General features: G+C 41.6%; 1 pseudogene; it reads left to right on the plus strand.

Annotated features, from left to right (window-relative positions):
• Positions 1–7,515: 7,515 nt before the first annotated feature.
• Positions 7,516–9,706, plus strand: LOC139403111 (GTPase IMAP family member 9-like; annotated as a pseudogene).
• The last annotated feature ends 10,919 nt before the right edge of the window (positions 9,707–20,625 follow it).

The raw sequence follows: 20,625 nt of genomic DNA on the forward strand, positions 1-20,625 counted from the left end.
AGTCTTAGTTTCATGGTGGTTATGAGGAGGGTGTGGTACTGAAACCATTGTTGTGTTCCAGGTGGCTGTCACGAATCCCGCCGAAGATGGGGCCTCTTCCTGTTCGGGCTGCGCTCGGCGGTCGTCGTCGCCGGCCTATTAGCTGCCATTGATTCCCTTTCCTTTTGTTTCTGTTTATTGGGTTTAATTGGGTACACCTGTTTTGAGTTAGTGTTTCTTTGTAGGGAGAAGATCAGTTTCTACCTTATCGATTCACCTGGGTTTCCAGTGGTGTTGGTGGTTCCCTGGCTGGCTATTCACAATCCCCTCATTTCCTGGAAACAGGGGGCTCTTCAGGGGTGGTCAGACGAGTGTTTGGGTAGGTGTATAGGAGTTTCCATCGGTGCCACGACGGTGGAGAGTCCAGACCAGGTTTCCACTGTGCGCATTCCCCCAGAATATGCCGATTTGGCTATTGCTTTTAGTAAGAAGAAAGTGACCAAATTACCACCCCATCGACGGTGGGATTGCGTGATAAACCTCCAGGAGAACGCTGCACTTCCCCGGAGTCACGTGTACCCACTGTCACAGGAGGAGACGTTGGCTATGGAGACATATGTCACGGAATCTCTGAGACAGGGGTACATTCAGCCCTCATGTCACCCGTCTCTTCAAGTTACTTTTTTGTGAAGAAAAAGGAGGGAGGTCTGCATCTGTGCATTGATTATCGAGGTCTAAATTCTGTCACAGTGGGATTTAGTTATTCGCTACCTCTCATCTCTACAGCGGTGGAATCATTCCACGGAGCACGTTTTTGTACAAAACTGGACCTCAGGAGCGCGTATAATCTGGTGCGTATTCGGGGAGGAGACGAATGGAAAACAGCGTTTAGTACCACATCAGGCCACTATGAGTACCTCGTCATGCCGTATGGGTTGAAAAATGCTCCAGCCGTCTTCCAATCCTTTGTAGATGAGATTCTCAGGGACTTGCACGGGAAGGGTGTGATAGTCTATATTGATGACATCTTGATTTATTCTGCCACACGCGCCGCGCATGTCTCCCTGGTGCGCAAGGTACTTGGGCGACTGCTGGAGCATGACCTATACGTCAAGGCTGAGAAATGTGTGTTCTCCAAACCAGCCGTTTCCTTCCTGGGTTAACACATTTACAGCTCGGGGGTGGTGATGGAGTGTGACCGCGTTAACGCCGTGCGTAATTGGCCGACTCCGACCACGGTAAAGGAGGTGCAGCGGTTTTTAGGGTTTGCCAATTACTACCGGAGGTTTATCCAGGGTTTTGGCCAAGTAGCGGCGCCCATTACCTCACTGCAGAAGGGGGGGCCGGTGCGTCTGCGGTGGTCGGCAGAGGCTGATGGAGCCTTCAACCAGTTGAAGGCGCTGTTCACTGAAGCTCCCATGTTGGCGCATCCGGACCCTTCGTTAGCATTCATAGTGGAGGTGGATGCGTCCGAGGCTGGGGTTGGAGCCTGCTGTCTCAGCGTTCGGGCACGCCACCGAAGCTCCGTCCCTGCGCTTTCTTTTCTAAGAAGCTGGGTCTGACTCAAATTATGTCAATTAGCCTATCAGAAGCTTCTAAAGCCATGACATCCTTTTCTGGAATTATCCAAGCTGCAATCCCGTTAACGGGATCGATATGACAACAACCAGTGAAAGTACAAGGCGCCAAATTCAAAAGAACAGAAATGTCATAATTCAAATTCCTCAATAATACATGTATTTTATAAAGTTTTCAAGGTAGTCTTGTTGTTAATCCCACCACAGTGTCCGATTTCAAATAGGATTTACGGGGAAACCACCGTAAATGATTATGTTAGGTCACCAACAACTCAGAGAAATACACAGCCAATTTTTCCAGCCAAAGAGAGAGAGAAAAAAAGCACAAATAGAGATAAAATTATTCACTAACCTTTGATAATCTTCATCAGATGACACTCATAGGACTTCATGTTACACAATACATGTATGTTGTGTTTGATAAAGTTCGTATTTATATCAAAACATCTGAGTTTACATTGGCGCGTTACATTCACTAGTTCCAGAAACATCCAGTGATTTTGTATAGCCACATCGATTCAACAGAGATACTCATCATAAATGTAGAATAATACAAGTTATACACATGGAATTATAGATATACCTCTCCTCAATGCAACCGCTGTGTCAGATTTAAAAAAAAACTTTATGGAAAAAGAAAACCATTAAATAATCTGAAACGGCGCTCAGAAAAATAGTCGCATAGCTGCCATGTTGGAGTCAACTATAACCATAAATTACATGCTAAATATTCCCTTACCTTTGATGATCTTCATCAGAAAGTCTCCCAGGAATTCCAGGTCCACAATAAATGCTTGATTTGTTCGATAATGTCCATTATTTATGTCCAATTAGCTACTTTTGTTAGCACGTTTGGTACACCTATCCAAACGCTGGAGCTGGTCGACAGTTTCTTCGGACAAAAACTTCAAAAAGTTATATTACATGTCGAAGAAACATTTCAAACTAACTACAGAATCAATCATTAGGATGTTTTTAACATATAGCTTCAGTAAAGTTCCAACCGGAGAATTCCTTTGTGTCTAGAGTAGGAACGGAATGCAGGAAGATATCATGTGCTTTGCGCGTGACTTGGAACTGGCTCTCTGCCAGTAGTCTGATGCATTCCATTCTTATTCAGCCCCACATCACAGCAGAAGCCTCATTCAAATTTCCATAGATGGTTGACATCTAGTGGAAGCCCTAGGAAGTAAATCTTCATTCATATCTAACAGGGATTTCAAAAGGGAAGGGTTTGAAAATATACCAGCCTCAGATTTCTCACTTCCTGTTTGGATTCCTTCTCAGGTTTTTGCCTGCCATATGAGTTCTATTATACTCACAGACATCATTCAAACAGTTTCAGAAACTTCAGAGTGTTTTCTATCCAATACTAATAATAATATGCATATATTAGCAAATGAGACTGAGGAGCAGGCCGTTTACTCTGGGCACCTCTGGCCACCTTTCATCCAAGCTACTCAATAGTGCCCCTGCAGCCATAAGAAGTTAAATGCACAGTCAATTTAGTGTATGTAAACTTCTGACCCATTGGAATTGTAATACAGTGAATTAAGTTAAATAATCTGTCTGTAAACAATTGTTGAAAATTACTTGTGTCATGCGCAAAGTAGATGTCCTAACCGACTTGCCAAAACTATAGTTTCTTAACAAGGAAAATATGAGTGGTTGAAAAACAAGTTTTAATGACTCCAACCAAAGTGTATGTAAACTTCCCACTTCAACTGTATCTTCTCTTTTGATGTTCTTTCATCTCTCTATGGCTTCTAAACACTACTATGATGTTTCAAATCCTGTCTAATGCAGAATTAGAGTATTTTCTTCTAGAGTATTTTAATGTTTAACATTGGTTTATGTATCTGATCATTTACCAGTTTAACCCATTTTGGCATTAACCCATATTGGCATTGTTGAGCATAGAGCTCAACCCAACAGTGACTACAGGTTTTACAGCAAGCATTGTATGACGCTGATTTTGACTCTACCATTAAAATTCAAAGATGTGGGAATGAGTCGTCTCATTATGGAAAGTCATTTTACCTGACGGTTTTGATATCTGCTCATCATGATCCATTTGACCTACACCTCATGGCACATGAGGGTTAGGTTATGGTTATAGTTTAGATCAGGGTGAGGTAGGGGTTATGGTTAGGGTTTAGAGCCGGGACATCCTTAGGATCCCAGATAGAACTGAACGAGATTAAAAGAATAGCAGTGACCGGACTTTCAATGAGTTCAATCACTACATTTTCACTATCTTTGGTTGTCCTCATAAACAAAGTTGGATTTCTCCTTACATTTTTGGGGTAATATTAAATGAACAAATCATTGAAACAACTTGCATTCATTTGTATTAAGTGTACATATCCCCAGGAAGTAGTTAGGTGATGTGGGTGCTGCATTTTTCTCTTTTATTATTTTCAAGGGGTGTGCTGATTTTTTTTTTTTTGCCTACACTACAGACATCTTATCTGTCCGCTAATACGCCACTATTAAAGGCCCAGTGCACTACTTTTGCGGAGAGAAAAAATAAATATTCAGATTTTTTTTCATGGGATGCTGCACCCTACTTCCCGCGGCTATGTAAGCATATATTTTTTTGTTAGTCAAATTCACTACAGAATTCTTTTTACAGTGTGTCTGTGTGGTTGAGTTGTAAAATTCCAATGGAAAGTACCATATTTCTGCCCCAGAAGACGAGGGTTCAATTCCCGCTTTCTTCATTCACTCCTTCTGTCTCCTCCTCTTTCTAATATGTCTAAATAAAGCATTGAAAACATTCTGCAAAAATATTCTCCATATGACCTTATCATCAATCAATATTTAAGCTATATACATTTGCATTTTTAAACCATTTGAGAGACACAGTCTGCAAAAAAAATGTTTTGTTCTATTGCTCTATCACTCTTAAAAACACCAATACTCAGATTCAAGAACCACTTTGGTTGTTTCAAAGTATTTATATTCTGTTTTAAAACACTTTCTGTGTATCATAACACTTACATCAGGGTTTATATTCAAACACTCTCCAATCACCAGATCTCAGGTTAGGTACACTACTTTCATGGTTTCACGGAGTCTTTCTTGAGGTTTTGAAGAACTGATAGCATGGTTGTGGTCACTTCCATTCAATTCCAGTCCATTCAGAAAGTCAACCAAATTCCAATTCCACATTTTCCCAATTGAAAAGCATTGAAGAGAATTGGAATTGGATGTGTACTTCCAGAATTGACTGGAATGGAAATGGAATTGACCCCAACCCTGACTGATAGAGAATAAGAGAGTGAAATGTGGCCTTGCCTTCCCTATCAGCCTGGAAAAGGGCCTAAATATATTTTAACCCTGTGAGACTTAGCGTTGTAATATTACAATGTGACCTACATTGGATCCTGTACAGTGGTGTAAAGTACTTAAGTAAAAATCCTTGAAAGTACTACTTAAGTCGTTGTTTGGGGTATCTGTACTTTACTTTACTATGTATATTTTTCACTACTTTACATTTTTTACTTTACTACATTCCTAAAGAAAATCTATACTTTTTTCTCCATCCATTTTCCCTGACACCCAAAAGTACTCGTTACATTTTGCTTAGCAGGACAGGAAAATGGTCTAATTCACACACTTATCAAGAGAACATTCCTGGTCAACCCTACTGCCTCTGATCTGGAGGACTCACTAAATAGAGAACATTCCTGGTCAACCCTACTGCCTCTGATCTGGAGGACTCACTAAATAGAGAACATTCCTGGTCAACCCTACTGCCTCTGATCTGGAGGACTCACTAAATAGAGAACATTCCTGGTCAACCCTACTGCCTCTGATCTGGAGGACTCACTAAATACAGAACATTCCTGGTCATCACTACTGCCTCTGATCTGGAGGACTCACTAAATAGAGAACATTCCTGGTCATCATTACTGCCTCTGATCTGGCGGATTAAACACATGTTTCGTTTGCAAATGATGTTAGAATGTTGGAGCACTTTTAGACTTTTACTCAAGTAGGATTTTACTGGGTGGCTTTCACTTTTACTGGAGTCATTTTCTATTAAGGAATCTTTACTTTTACAATTGGATACTATTTCCTCCACTGATCCTGTACAAGTCTTAAGCGAAATGATCATGTCAAACACTAAACAGTGAATCTACTTAGACCCAGATGTATCTCTCAGTAGTCATTTTGTTGTGTGCCATTGATGATTATTGCGGCATCAATGCCCTTGCTGATGGAAGGAGGTTTTCACTCAAAATCTCACGATACATGGACCTAGTCATTCTTTCCTTTACACGGATCAGTCTTTCTGGTCCCTTTGCAGAAAAACAGCCCAAACGCATGATGTTTCCACCCCCATGCTTCACAGTAGGTATGGTGTTCTTTGGATGCAACTCAGCATTCTTTGTCCTCCAAACACAACGAGTTGAGTTTTTACCAAAATGTTATATTTTGGTTTCATCTGACCATATAACATTCTCCCAATCTTCTTCTGGATCATCCAAATGCTCTCTAGCAAACTTCAGACGGGCCTGGACATGTACTGGCTTAAGCAGGGGAACACGTCTGGCACTGCAGGATTTGAGTCCCTGGCGGCATAGTGTGTTACTGATGGTAAGCTTTGTTACTTTGGTCCCAGCTCTCTGCAGGTCATTCACTAGGTCCCCCCGTGTGGTTCTGGTATTTTTGCTCACCGTTCTTGTGATCATTTTGACCCCACGGGGTGAGATCTTGCGTGGAGCCCCAGATCAAGGGAGATTATCAGTGGTCTTGTATGTCTCCTAATAATTGCTCCCACAGTTTTTTTCTTCAAACCAGCCTGCTTACTTATTGCAGATTCAGTCTTCCCAGCCAGGTGCAGGTCTACAATTTTGTTTCTGGTGTCCTTTGACAGCTCTTTGGTCTTGGCCATAGTGGAGTTTGGAGTGTGACTGTTTGAGGTTGTGGACAGGTGTCTTTTATACTGATAGCAAGTTCAAACAGGTACCATTAATATAGGTAACGTTGTGGAGGACAGAGGATCCTCTTAAAGAACAAGTTACAGGTCTGTGAGAGCCAGAAATCTTGCTTGTTTGTAGGTGACCAAATACTTATTTTCCACCATAATTTGCAAATAAATTAATTAAAAATCCTACAATGTGATTTTCTGGATTTTTTTTCTCATTTTGTCTGTCATAGTTGAAGTGTACCTATGATGAAAATTACAGGCCTCTCTCATCTTTTTAAGTGGGAAAACTTGCACAATTGGTGGCTGACTAAATACTTTTTTGCCCCACTGTAGTTAAGCCTACTAATCTTCTATGTTGTTATTTTTTGCTTTGCATTTTGAAGTATATGAAAATTGCTTTACAAATAAAGGTGTTATTATTAGTATTGTCATTCGAACTATTATTATTTACAAGTGGGGCTTCAATACCCAACCTATAGGCTAATGCAAATGAGGTCACTTGAGGTGTGACCTGTTGAGCAACAATATGTGAAAATAAAGCCGGGTAGACACTACAAGTTTTTAGGACGATCTACAGGCTCCTGATCAGCTCCAGGAGCATTTTCCCAAATCTTTAGATCATACCCAGAGTAAAACATAATGCCACAGTCTCGTAAAGTGTAAGCACATAACCGATTTGCGGATGATGGCTCCCATAGGCTCCCGGGCACTCTACGGGCACATACGGCATCCCGAAAATGTTCAAACATGTTGAATATATTCGGCCTCAATTAGTAGTCAACACATAGTAGTCCAAACATACTGCCGATTACTAGTGCATTACGATTTGACTTGACTGAATAGTTCAATATTAGACCAGTCAAAACAGTTGTATTGTATTACAGCCATAACTAGTGGGAAAGGATTTCAGTAAATGTATGAAAGCTAAGAGAAAGCCTGTGGGTGTGTCAGGGGGTGGGCACCTGACAGATCCTGTATAAAACAAGTGAGCAGACCCACTCTCACACTGTATATCTTTAGTATCCTTATAGAAGCATAGAAACTACTTCTGCTACTACTCTCACACAGTGCTTGAGACAGAGTGACAGATCTTCACTGCAAACATGAACAGCAAAGTTTCTCAGTCTGGTGAGTAGCCTTTAGGTTATAAAGATGGGAACTCAAGCCAATGGTATTGATTCCTTTTTTGATGTGCTTTTTCCTTTGATCTTCATGTGCTCTAGAAATATAATGATGCATAGCAGTGGGGAGCATTATTTTATATTACTCCCCTTTTATTTTTTTGTCAAGTTGACACAAAATGTTAACATTATTAGTTACATTATAATGTACAAGTCAGTGGAGTAATTCATTTTGTTTTTATTCTTGTATGCGCTTATTGTCTATGACTGTTTTAGAGCACTACCTTCTCTATCTTTCCTTCTCTTTCTCACTTGCTGTAATGATTCTAAAAAAGGAACACATGGATTATACATTTATGTTTGTACGGTGGCCTTTGTTTATATATTGAAACCAAGAGATTGCTTGGTATTTGATGGGAGTCAATTTAGCAAAAAATTATAATGGCATAAAAACAGTTTAGCACATACAGATGTAGGATCTTAATTTGATAAATATTTTGTTGCTGAAGGTTTTCCTGCACAGCAGCAAATGCAAAATTGTAGTGGATTTGCATTTTAAGTACTCTAAAGTTTCTAATGTCCACTTTGAAAGTCCAGACTTGATTTTCCCTAATCCATATAATAATTCACATTTCCTATTGCTGCAGGATTATTTTCCTGCTGTAGCAAACAGGCTAAAATTAAGATCCTGCATCTGTAGAGGCAATGCTCACAGATTGTTTTGTGCAGACCATGAAGAAACAAATTGTTTTTGCCATTACTCAAAATGTGCTAACAAGCAGTACATGAAGTCTAGACCTCTTAAAAAAGTTAACAAGTGTTCTTGTTATCCAACAGGAATCCAACTGCATACACAAAATGGGGAGATCCGCATTGTTCTGGTCGGGAAGACAGGAGCTGGGAAAAGTGTTGCAGGAAACATCATTCTAGGGGAAAAAGCTTTCCCATCAAAAATCTCCTCTATTTCTCAGACAAAAAACTGTCACAAGAGAAGAGGGAAGGTGGGTGAGCAAAGTGTAGCTGTTATTGACATCCCAGGTTTGTTTGATACTTCATTGTCCAATGAAGAGTCACTGAAAAAGATTGCTGAATGCATCTCTTTCTCTGCACCTGGTCCCCATGTGTTCCTGATTGTGATCCAGCTGGGAAGATTCACTGAAGAGGAACAGAAAACTGTGGAGATGATTAAGACATTATTTGGGGATGAAGCATCCAAATACACCATGGTTCTCTTCACACATGGAGACTTTCTTCATGTGATGATGATGATGATGATGATGTAACAATTGCACAGTTCCTGCTTGGAAATCCACATCTGGATAGTGTTATTTCCCAATGCAATGGGAGATATCATGTCTTCAACAAGAAAGATAAGAATCGCTCCCAGGTCACTGAGCTGCTTGAGAAGATCAACACGATGGTGAAGATGAATGGAGGAAGCCACTACACCACTGATATGTTCCAGGAGGCTGAGAGAGCGATTGAAGAGGAGAAGAACAGGATCCTGAGAGAGAATGAAGAGAAGATACGCAGAGAGGAGGAGAAACTGAAGAAAGAAAAAATGATCCAAGAGGCTCGGGAAAAAGAGCTTAAAGAGAAGAATGAGAGGATCCTGAGAGAGAACGAAGAGCAGAAACGCAGACAGAATGAACTGAAGCAAGATACACAAGAGGCTCAGGAGAAAGCTATTAAAGAGGAGAAGAAGAGAATCCAGAGAGAGAAGGAAGAGCAGAGACTCAGGGAGGAGGAACTGGAGAAACTGAAACTGGAAAACGAGGCTAAAGATAAAGAAATAAAGGAGCTGAGGGAAAAACATGAAAGGGAGGCAAGAGAGAGAGCTGAAGGAAGAAATGGCTTTCTATATAGTTTTATTAAAAAAGCTGCTGAAGTGTGGAAAACAGCAGTAAAAGATAGGTGCAGTACACAATGAAAATCTGAAACAATGCTGTTCAAGAGTCCCGAGCTTAGTCACATTGAATGCATTCATATACAGTGTACACTGTTGCCATTCTACTGTTATAGCCTGTAACTATAGCATTGACTTCTATAGATGTATATTCTATAGCTTACATAAAGATTTATGACATTTATCCTGGCTCTGCTGTGTCTGTGATTTGTTTCCATTTATGTCAATAGTAAACATTATGTAATGACAATTTAAGACAAATACTAGACAACATTGAATGTAATCTATTGTTTCATTGATATTCAGTGAGGATATTTTCTTAAAATAACACAAATAATCATCATGACAGTTTATTAAAGCTGGTAATTAGCTACGTATGTGATTTTAGGGTAGCTTTCATGCATTGGCATTATAAATCAAATATGTTTTAATCAACAACAAAAAATAAAAAAACGTATTCATGTTGTGCATAACACTCCATGACTTGGTCATTCCTTGAACAAATGGGTTGGTGTTCATACCATTGTCAATATGACATCATCAATATGGGACAGAACAGTGGAATTATTTATATGGATGCACACAGTTGTCCAGACTGTAAATCATGCTGTTTAAACAGTGAAGTAATAAAGAGACTCTCTTTTCTTGACCAGTGACCTGACTGGGAAAACCTCCAGGTCTATAACTAAGGCCTGGAGTTTTCCCTGGTCAGGTCCTGTATAGCTTCTCCTAGAAGTAAAGGTTACGAGGAATGGAAGCCATTGACGGTTATTGAGACACAGACATGTGAGCCATGGCGGCCTAGTCTGTCTGGATCCTCCAGGCCAGCAGAGGGAGAAAATAAAATCCTAAACTCTGGGACCAACTGACAAATTGGCATCCTATTCCATATATAATGCACTACTTTTGACCAGAACACATGGGGCTTTGTTCAAAGTAGTACGCTATATATGGAATAGGGTGCCATTTCATCCCAAACAGACAAAGAACCAGCAGGCCTATGAAATCAAAAGTGCAAAGATTATCATCAATAGTGTAAAACAGAGTAAAGATGATGTACACCTCATCACTTTATATACAATTATTACACTCAGTTCTCTAATCTCTCACACACAGGTACGGGGAAATGACCAGCGAACATTTAACATTTCAATACAGACATCAGGGGACAAACCTTCGTCATTCAGTCACACACATACTATCTCTCCCTCTGACACACATACTATCTCTCCCTCTGACACACGTGCAGGCACACACACACACACACACGTGCAAGCACACACACACGTGCAGGCACACACACACACACACACACACACACACACACACACACGTGCAGGCACACACACACACACACACGTGCAGGCGCAGACACACACACACACGTGCAGGCGCACACACACACACACACACACACACACACACACACACACACACACACACACACACACACACACACACACTTGGGTGGAATAATCTGTACAATAAGGAGAATTGCTTTTCATGCTGTTTCAAAGTTACACAGGCTGTTAAAACATGCTGAGGATACCTGGATCATAGTGGGTTATGGGAAGAACACTGAGGTTTGAGGCAAGAAGAAGCACCTGTTTGAATTCAATACAAATCTCAAGCACCACCCAGACCAGTGAAAAATCATTAATAGGAATCAAATAGAAAGATTCAGAGTGTAGAAAGTGAGTGAACAAACCAGGGACACACTGACATTATCAAATGAAGCCAGGTCAACAACCAATATATAAGAACTCAAATGAATAAGTAGAAGAAAATAATGAATTCACACACACACACACACACACACACACACACACACACACACACACACACACACACACACACACACACACACACACACACACACTTTGTTGTCAGTCAGTCAGTCAGCCCACTAGGGGGAGCCCTACTTAAGTCTGTCCCTCCGGTAGGGGCAGCCAAGACACGCAAGGCGCGGACAGAGGAGCGAGACCATTCGCCTCCTTCAGGCACACAGAAGGAAAGCGCAAACCAATAAGACAGCAGCCCGGACAGGAAATTAACTCATTTTGCTCAGGGGCAGGGCCAGCAGAGGGGTCCGGGATTGCAGTGCGGAAGCTGCTAGCCTTCCAGCCAATCGGACGTCCGACGACCACCGTTGTTGTTGTCCAGACGGGGGACAGGAGGGAGGGAGTGGGGGAGTTGGAGACTGGATAGAACTAGCCGTTAGGTTGCAGAAACAGGGAGGAAGAGGACGGGGCTGGGTGTAGTAGATGTCTCCCTGGTGTAGGGACAGCGCCCTCTAGTGTGTCAGGAGACATGCTTCAGTCCATAGGCTCCCCCAGAGAAAAATCTTCCTCCTCTTCCTCTTCCAGAGGATCCAGAGACACCATGTCCAGGTCCAGAGGCAGCCCTGAATCATCTGACACGTCCTCCGCCATCCCTCCCTTCTCCTTCTTCCTTTCATCCTCCACCATCCCTCGCTTCTCCTTCCATCCTCCACCATCCCTCCCTTCTCCTTTCATCCTCCACCATCCCTCCCTTCTCCTTCCTCCTTTCATCCTCCACCATCCCTCCCTTCTCCTTCCTCCTTTCATCCTCCACCATCCCTCCCTTCTCCGTCCTCCTTTCATCCTCCACCATCCCTCCCTTCTCCGTCCTCCTTTCATCCTCCACCATCCCTCCACCATCCCTCCCTTCTCCTTCCTCCTTTCATCCTCCACCATCCCTCCCTTCTCCGTCCTCCTTTCATCCTCCACCATCCCTCCACCATCCCTCCCTTCTCCTTCCTCCTTTCATCCTCCACCGTCCTTCCTTTGTCCTTCCTCCTCCACCACCTCTTCTTCCTCCACTTTCTGCAGGTCGTGGTCGGGGTACCGGAGGAGGGCGAGGGTTCGCCCTAGCTCGGGGTGCAGGGGAGGGACTGGCAGTTTAGGGTTGGCACGTGGAGAAAGAATTTCCCCCTAAGGGGGGAGAGGCGCAGGTGTCAGGCTGCTGGAGAGCATTTTAGCAACATGAAATCGTATTAAAATCTGTTTATATAGACCCCCAGGAAGAATGACATTTTAATTTTTACATTTTCTGACAAGTAAGCAATTGGATAAGGTAATTTTCACTTTTTCATAAATTCTTAGAATGTTTGGGAATTACATATACTAAAGCATATTGATTAATACAAGCACATAAATGCATTTTGAAATGACCTAATTAATGAAAATGAACACAATGTAATGTAGTATAGTGCAAGTTGACAGATGCATTGATCTTTCAATTCATAATTATTGTTTTTTTTACTGATCTATACATGAGTTATTGAGATAGGAATAATGCCCATATTTGTTTTATTATTCATCTGTGATCCTACTCATGTACGTCTCTGAGCAGCAGTATTCCATTTTGCTCATCACTAAGGACATACAAATCTCTTCTCTCATCTACTTACTGTTGCTTTCAGAAGCTGAAATCAGCAATGACCTGAGACTGGTTTTGGTTGGTCTGAGTGGATTGGAGAAGAGTGCAGCATGAAACACCATCATGGGCCAAAAGCTGTTTGATTCCAGAATCAGTCCCAAGTCACTGACCCTGAAGAGTGAGAGCAGAGAGAGAGACGGGGCTGTGTGGGAGGACAGTGATGGTTGTGGACACTCCAGGTCTGCTCAACAGTGACCTCTCTGAAGAGGAAGTCAGAGATTAGATTGAGAGGTCTTTGTCTCTCTCTAACACCAGGTCCCCATGCCTTCCTACCGGTCATTCAGCTGGGCCGCTTCACAGAACAAGAGAAGAGAGTGATGGAGACACTGGAGAAGATGTTAAGTCCCTCTGTCAGTGAATATACCATAGTGCTCTTTAGTTATGGAGACACTTCCGTAGAGCTGGTTTTTAGAGAAGACAAAAACCTGAAGAATTTTGTTCAGAAATGGGAAGGCAGTTTCCAAGTGTTCAACAATGATGTTAAGGGCGATACCAATCAGGTCAGAGAGCTTTTAGACAAAGTAGAACAGGTAATAAGACAGAGTAGGCAAAATTATGTGAAAGACATGAAAAGGTCAAGGAAATTCTGCATACCATTAAAACGGATCCAATTGTCCATTTTGGCAATGGTGCCATTACTTGTGGGTTGGCAAGTAGGAAACGAACTGTGGACTAAACAATTAGCGCAGATCAATGAATCTGGAGGGTGAAAGCGAGTTAGGAGGGACACTTTGGGACACAGTGCAGGCAGCAGTCATGATGATGGGGAAGGGATTCCTGTATGTGACAGGAGCAGTAGCACTGTTGTTATTCATTTAACAATTACGAATAATTACACTCAACATCTATGACTTCTACTTTGGATTTGACTGTGGTTTCTCACCAGGATGTTAATCAAAGCATCAGAGCCTGTGAACAGTGCTACATTTTACAAGGTAAAAATCTGTCTTTCTGCCCTTAACAAGGCAGTGTTCCCCGGTAAACCATCATTGTAAATAAGAATGTGTTCTTAACTGATCTGCCTAGTTAAATAAAGGTTAAATAATAATTAGGCCCCAATCTATGGATTTCGTATGACTGGGCAGGGGCCCAGCCAATCAGAATGAGTTTCCCCACGAAAGGGCTTTAATACAGACAGAAATACTCCTCAGTTTCATCAGCTGTCTGGGTGGCTGGTCTCAGATGATCCCGCAGGTGAAGAAGCCGGATGTAGAGGTCATGAAATGGGAATGAGCTGGCATGGTTACACTTGGTCTGCAATTGTGCGACCGATTGGACGCACTGCCAAATTATTTAAAACACTGTTGGGGTGGCTTATGGTAGAGAAAAGTAACATTACATTCTCTGGCAACTACTCTGGTGGACATTCCTGCAGTCAGCATGCCAATTGCACGCTCCCTCAAAACATGAGACATCTGTGGCATCGTGTTGAGTAACAAAACTGCACATTTGAGTGTTGCCTTTTATTGTTCCCCGCACAAGGTGCACCTGTGTAATTATTTGTAAAAAAAAAAAATGACTCAAGACATTTCAGCTGTCGTTTTTATTAATTTGTAGCAATCTGTTTGCAATCTTCCTCTCCAAGATGGCATAGCAGCCAGACGTCTTTGTCCTGTCGTGTCCCTTGTATACTGTAGATGTCATTCTAACTAACTCGCCCTCCAAATACACCTCTGCTGTTTTCAATCAAGATCTCAGCGATCACTGCCCCATTGCCTGCATCCGTAATGGGTCTGCGACCAAACGACCACCCTTCATCACTGTCAAACGCTCCCTGAAACACTTCTGCGAGCAGGCCTTTCTAATCGACCTGGCCGGGGTATCCTGGAATGACATTGACCTCATCCCGTCAGTAGATGATGCCTGGCTATTCTTTAAAAGTGCCTTCCTCACCATCTTAAATAAGCATGCCCCTCTCAAAAAAAATGTAGAACTAGGAATAGATATAGTCTTTGGTTCACTCCAGACCTGTCTGCCCTGACCAGCACAAAAACATCCTGTGGCGTTCTGCATTAGCATCGAATAGCCCCGGTAATATGTAACTTTTCAGGGAAGTTAAGAACAAATATACACAGGCAGTTAGAAAAGCTAAGGCAAGATTTTTCAAACAGAAATTTGCATCCTGTAGTACTAACTCAAAAAAGTTCTGGGACACTGTAAAGTCCATGGAGAATAAGAGCACCTCATTCCAGCTGCCCACTGCTCTGAGGCTAGGAAACACTGTCACCACTGGTAAATCCACTATAATTGAGAATTTCAATAAGCATTTCTCTACGGCTGGCCATGCCTTCCACATGGCTACCCCTACCCCGGTCAACTGCCCGGCACCCTCCACAGCAACCCGCCAAAGCCCCCACCAGTTCTCCTTTACCCAAATCCAGATAGCTGATGTTCTGAAAGAGCTGCAAAATCTGGACCCCTAGAAATCAGCCGGGCTAGACAATCTGGACCCTCTCTTTCTAAAATTATCTGCCGAAATTGTTGCAACCCCTATTACTAGCCTGTTCAACCTCTCTTTCGTATCGTCTGAGATTCCCAAAGATTGGAAAGCTGCCGTGGTCATCCCCTCTCTTCAAAGGGGGTGACAATCTAGACCCAAACTGCTACAGACCTATATCAATCCTACCCTGTCTTTCTAAGGTCTTCGAAAGCCAAGTTAACAAACAATCTCTTAGAACTACCCATCCTGGATCCTGGAGAATTGTCATCAACTGACACTAATTAGCATAACGCAACGGATAAAAAATCTTACTAGAAAATATTCATATTCATGAAATCACAAGTGAAATATATTGAAACACAGCTTAGCCTTTTGTTAAAAGTAATGTCTAAGCCAATGAATTATTAAAATATAGTTAAAGGTTATTTATCAGACAATTCATTATAGAAATATTAAGCTAGCCCAATTATTAGGCAATTCAATATCAAATGCAAATGTATTGAAGGATAACTCTGTAAGGCGCCTTGCACAATCAATGAACCAAAAGCATCGCCCAGGTCTATACGTTATCTCCAAGACTCATGGATAAAAAGTTTGTAGCTTAACATAAGGTAACCAGTCCATTCAGTATGCACACTAAAAAGTATACACTTAAATGTAATTGCTACTATTTTTTATTTTATGTACATGCTAGACCAATTATGTACCAAAGACATCTTGAATCAGTTTTTTTTTCATGTTTATGTCATGCATAATATGTATTGTATAACAGCACAATCATTATTTTAATTAAGTTGGGCTCTACAGGTCTAAAGTACGCATATGCATACGCTCTAATATGTGTTCGAGTGTTTGTTTGAATAAATCATCGCCTTAGAAAATGCTGTCCATTTAGTTGTGTTCGGCTTTGAAACAACATCCACAACGATCATCTTTTCCACTCAGTTTCAACCCGTTTGTTCTTCAAATTTACCAATCACGGTGAGGTGAGTGTTAAAATAACTACACTGTTGTGATGATGTGTTTGATGTGATTTTCAAATTGCATTTGCTTCTACACCTGCATTGCTTGCTGTTTGGGGTTTTAGGCTGGGTTTCTGTACAGCACTTTGAGATATCAGCTGATGTAAGAAGGGCTTTATAAATACATTTCCCTCCTTGACTCAACACTGAGAATTCCGAGGTGACTTAACCAGTCATCAACCACGGTTATCCTGAGGTGGGTTTTAATCAGTTTTAGAGCTGAGAAGCTTCTCTCGCAAGAAGCACTGCTGACTGGTGTAACAACAGAAATCTTGCAAAGTCGAAATAGCTCATGGAAGACCTCTTTAGAAGGTTCTAGAAACACAACAAAGTAAAGGAGAGTAGATGGTCTGTCTCTTTCACTTTTTTCTCTCTTATCGAGAAGCCCCCTGGTTTGATGAACCTCATGTTTGAGGTCCTCTAAATCTGACTCAAAGGTCTGAGCAAAGTCAAACAGAAGCTCCTCATTCAAAAATGCTGTTCTCTTTGGGTTGAGAGACTGGACCCCTTGCATTATCTCACAATTCTTCTTTGAAAAACGCCTCTGTCAAGACTGTCAAGCACCTGATAAAACATAGCTTTTTCGAAGCTCTCACCATCACTTTGGTCACTATTATTCTGTCCTACAGTGCTCATCTTCAATGAGTCGTGAAATATAGTTTTAGGCTGTCTTTTACACACTGTACACTTATTTTGCAGTGCTCTGCAATTTCTTCAATCTCTTTCCATAGTTCTCCAAAATAACCCTCACTTCTCTAGTCCTGTAATGTGTCTATAAGGGCACCTACTAGATCCACTGCCCTTGCTAAGTCAAGAGAGCTTGATTGGAGCATGTCAGAAAGACATTTGGCATCACCAAGCACTTTACAACATTTTACCAAAATGAAAGGTAAATCTGAGAAAGAAGGCCCCTTGCCTCCACTGATATATCACCACTATTTTCAAGTGTGATGTCCTGTAACACTCTCAGAACTGCTGGAAGACTGTCCCTCAGATTACGTCATGCCATGTGTCTGCCTTCTGCAAGTCTCTGTAGTTCCCTGGGCTGCTGCTGTGGATACAGCTCTTTCTGAACTGCAAGCCACTTGAGATGAACGTACGAGCCAGATACAAAGTTATAAAGCTTCTACAGGAGAGCAAAAAACTGGGTCAGGCACTGATTTTACAGTATCGAGAAGCACCAAATTCAAACAATGTGCATTATATTACACACAAAATGCAAATATTGCACTGTTTTTAATCCGTGCAGACAGGACCCTCATCTGTGGATCTTGAAATGTCTGAAATACACGTTAAATAATGTGTCATATCTCTATGCAAATGTATAATTAAGGGATCCACAAGATTAGATACTAACAGCTGCTAACTAAAATGTGTAGTTTAAAGTTTAGGCCTAGCCAACCATTGGGCCCTTTTGGAACAGCATATCTGGTGTCTCTCTTATCTGATTAACTGTCTGGGAGCCAAAGATCTAACGTTAAAATTACACAGCGACTCATCTTTCGTAAAAGTTGTTCAGGAAACCTAAAGCCGATGCTAAACCCTAAAACAGTCGAACGTCAAAATAAATGCTTCTTTCAACAAGAGGTGAAATGAGATGTCAATCAGCATCAAACTGCATGTAGAACATTATATTTTGGGGTGGCACCCGGTGTGGCCAATCAGATGGCAGGGGTTTCCAGTGCAAACCTGGACACCCCTCTGGCTACGCCCCTGGGGTTAAGTTTAGGAGTTAGGTTAAAGGGTTAAGGTTAGGGTTAGGGGAAGATTTAGCTAACATGCTAAGTAGTAGCAAAGTAGCTAAAAAAGTAGTAAGTAGTTTAAAAGAAGCTAATTAGATCAAATGTGCAAGTTGTCCGTGATGAGATTTAATATAATATAAATATAGAAGGGACCTTTTCCCGACAATGTGACCTGACTAGGAAAACGTCCAGGTCTTTAACTAAGGCCCGGAGTTTCCCCTGGACAGGTCATGTATAGCTTCTCCTAGAATTAAAGGATATAAGGAAAGGAAGCCATTTAAGAGTATTGAGACACAGCCATATGAGCCACAGTGTGGCCTGGTCTGTCTGGATCCTCCAGGCCAGCAGAGGGAGAAAAAAAGGATATGCCGCTCTGGGGACCCTAGACAAAATGGCATCCTATTCCCTATATAGTGCACTACTTTTGATAAGGGCCCATGGAGCTTAGGTCAAAATCAGTGAAATAGGGTGCCATTTCAGACAGTCAGATAAGGAACCAGCAGCCCTATGTAATCAAGAGTGCAGCGATTATCATCAACAGTGTTAAAAAAATATATATATAGTAAAGACTATATACACCTCACTCACTTTATATTCAATTATTACACTCAGTTCTCTAATATCTCACACACGGGTACAGGAAAATAACCAGCGAACCATTAACATTACAAAACAGACATTAGGGGACAAACTATAGTCATTCAGTCACACACATACTCTTTCACACTCTCACCATCTCTCACTTCTCACTCTCTCTCACACAGAACTTTGAGAGTTATTATTTGTACAATAAATAAGGAGAATTGCTTTTCATGATGTTTCAAAATGACACAAGCTGATAAAGCGCAGACACACTGAGAGGATACCTGGATCATAGAGGGTTATAGGAAGAACACTGAGGTTTGAGGGAAGAAGAAGCACCTGGTTGAATGAAATGCAAATCGCCAGCACCACCCAGACCAGTGAGGGATCATTATGTAGCATGAACAAGGATTTAACACCATAGTACCCTCCAAACTCGTCATTAAGCTCGAGACCCTGGGTCTTAAGCAAAAAAGCTAATTATGGACTCCTCTTTAAATCTGTGTATTCCTCCAAAGCTCAGTTGTGCTGAGTCTGCACAACACTGCCAGGACCTAGGATCAAGGGAGACTCAAGTTTTGTAATACTATATCTCTTGACACATTGATGAAAATAATCATGACCTCTAAACCTTCACGCTGCACACTGCACCCTATTCCAACTAAACTACTGAAAGAGCTGCTTCCTGTGCTTGGCCCGCCTATGTTGAACATAATAAATGTCTCTCTATCCACCAGATATGTACCAGACTCACTAAAAGTGGCAATAATAAAGCCTCTCTTGAAAAAGCCAAACCTTAACCCAGAAAATATAAACAACTATTGGCCTATATTGAATCTTCCATTCCTCTCAACATTTTTTGAAAAAGCTGTTGAACCGCAACTCACTGCCTTCCTGAAGACAAACAATGTATACAAAGAACTTCATTCTGGTTTTAGACCCTATCATAGCACTGAGACTGAGAAGGTGGTAAATGACCTTTTAATGGCGTTAGACCGAGGCTCTGCCTCTGTCCTTGGGCTCCTAGACCTTAGTGCAGCTTTTGATACCATCGATCACCACATTCTTTTGGAGAGATTGGAAACCCAAATTGGTCTACAAGGACAAGTTCTGGCCTGGTTTAAAGTCGTATCTGTCAAAAAGATATCAGTTTGTCTTTGTAGATGGTTTGTCCTCTGACAAATCAACAGTAAATTTCGGTGTTCCTCAAGGCTCCGTTTTAGGACCACTATTGTCTTCACTATGTTACCTCTTGGTGATGTCAATCGGAAACAATGTTATCTTTCACTACTTTGTGGATGACACATAGCTGTACATTTTGATGAAACATGGTGAAGCCCCAAAATTGCCCTCCCTGGAAGCCTGTGTTTCAAACATAAGGAAGTGGATGGCGGCAAATGTTCTACTTTTAAACTCCAACAAAACAGAGATGCTAGTTCTCGGTCCCAAGAAACAAAGAGATCTTCTGTTGAATCTGACAATTAACCTTAATGGTTGTACAGTCATCTCAAATAAAACTGTGAAGGAGCTCGGTGGTACTCTGGACTCTGATCTCTCTTTTGGCGAACATATCAAGACTCTGTCAAGGACAGCTTTTTTTCCATCTACGTAACATTGCAAAATTCTGAAACTTTCTTGGCAAAAATGATGCAGAAAAATGTATCCATGCTTTTGTCACTAGGTTAGACTACTGCAATGCTCTACTTTCTGGCTACCTGGATAAATCACTAAATCAACTTCAGTTAGTGCTTAACACAGCTGCTAGAATCTTGACTAGAACCAAAAAAATGTGATCAAAATACCCCAGGGCTAGCCTCCCTACACTGGCTTCCTGTTAAGGCTAGGGCTGTTTTCA

This window comes from Oncorhynchus clarkii, unplaced genomic scaffold (genome assembly GCF_045791955.1).
Source record: "Oncorhynchus clarkii lewisi isolate Uvic-CL-2024 unplaced genomic scaffold, UVic_Ocla_1.0 unplaced_contig_5351_pilon_pilon, whole genome shotgun sequence".
NCBI classification, from domain to species: domain Eukaryota; kingdom Metazoa; phylum Chordata; class Actinopteri; order Salmoniformes; family Salmonidae; genus Oncorhynchus; species Oncorhynchus clarkii.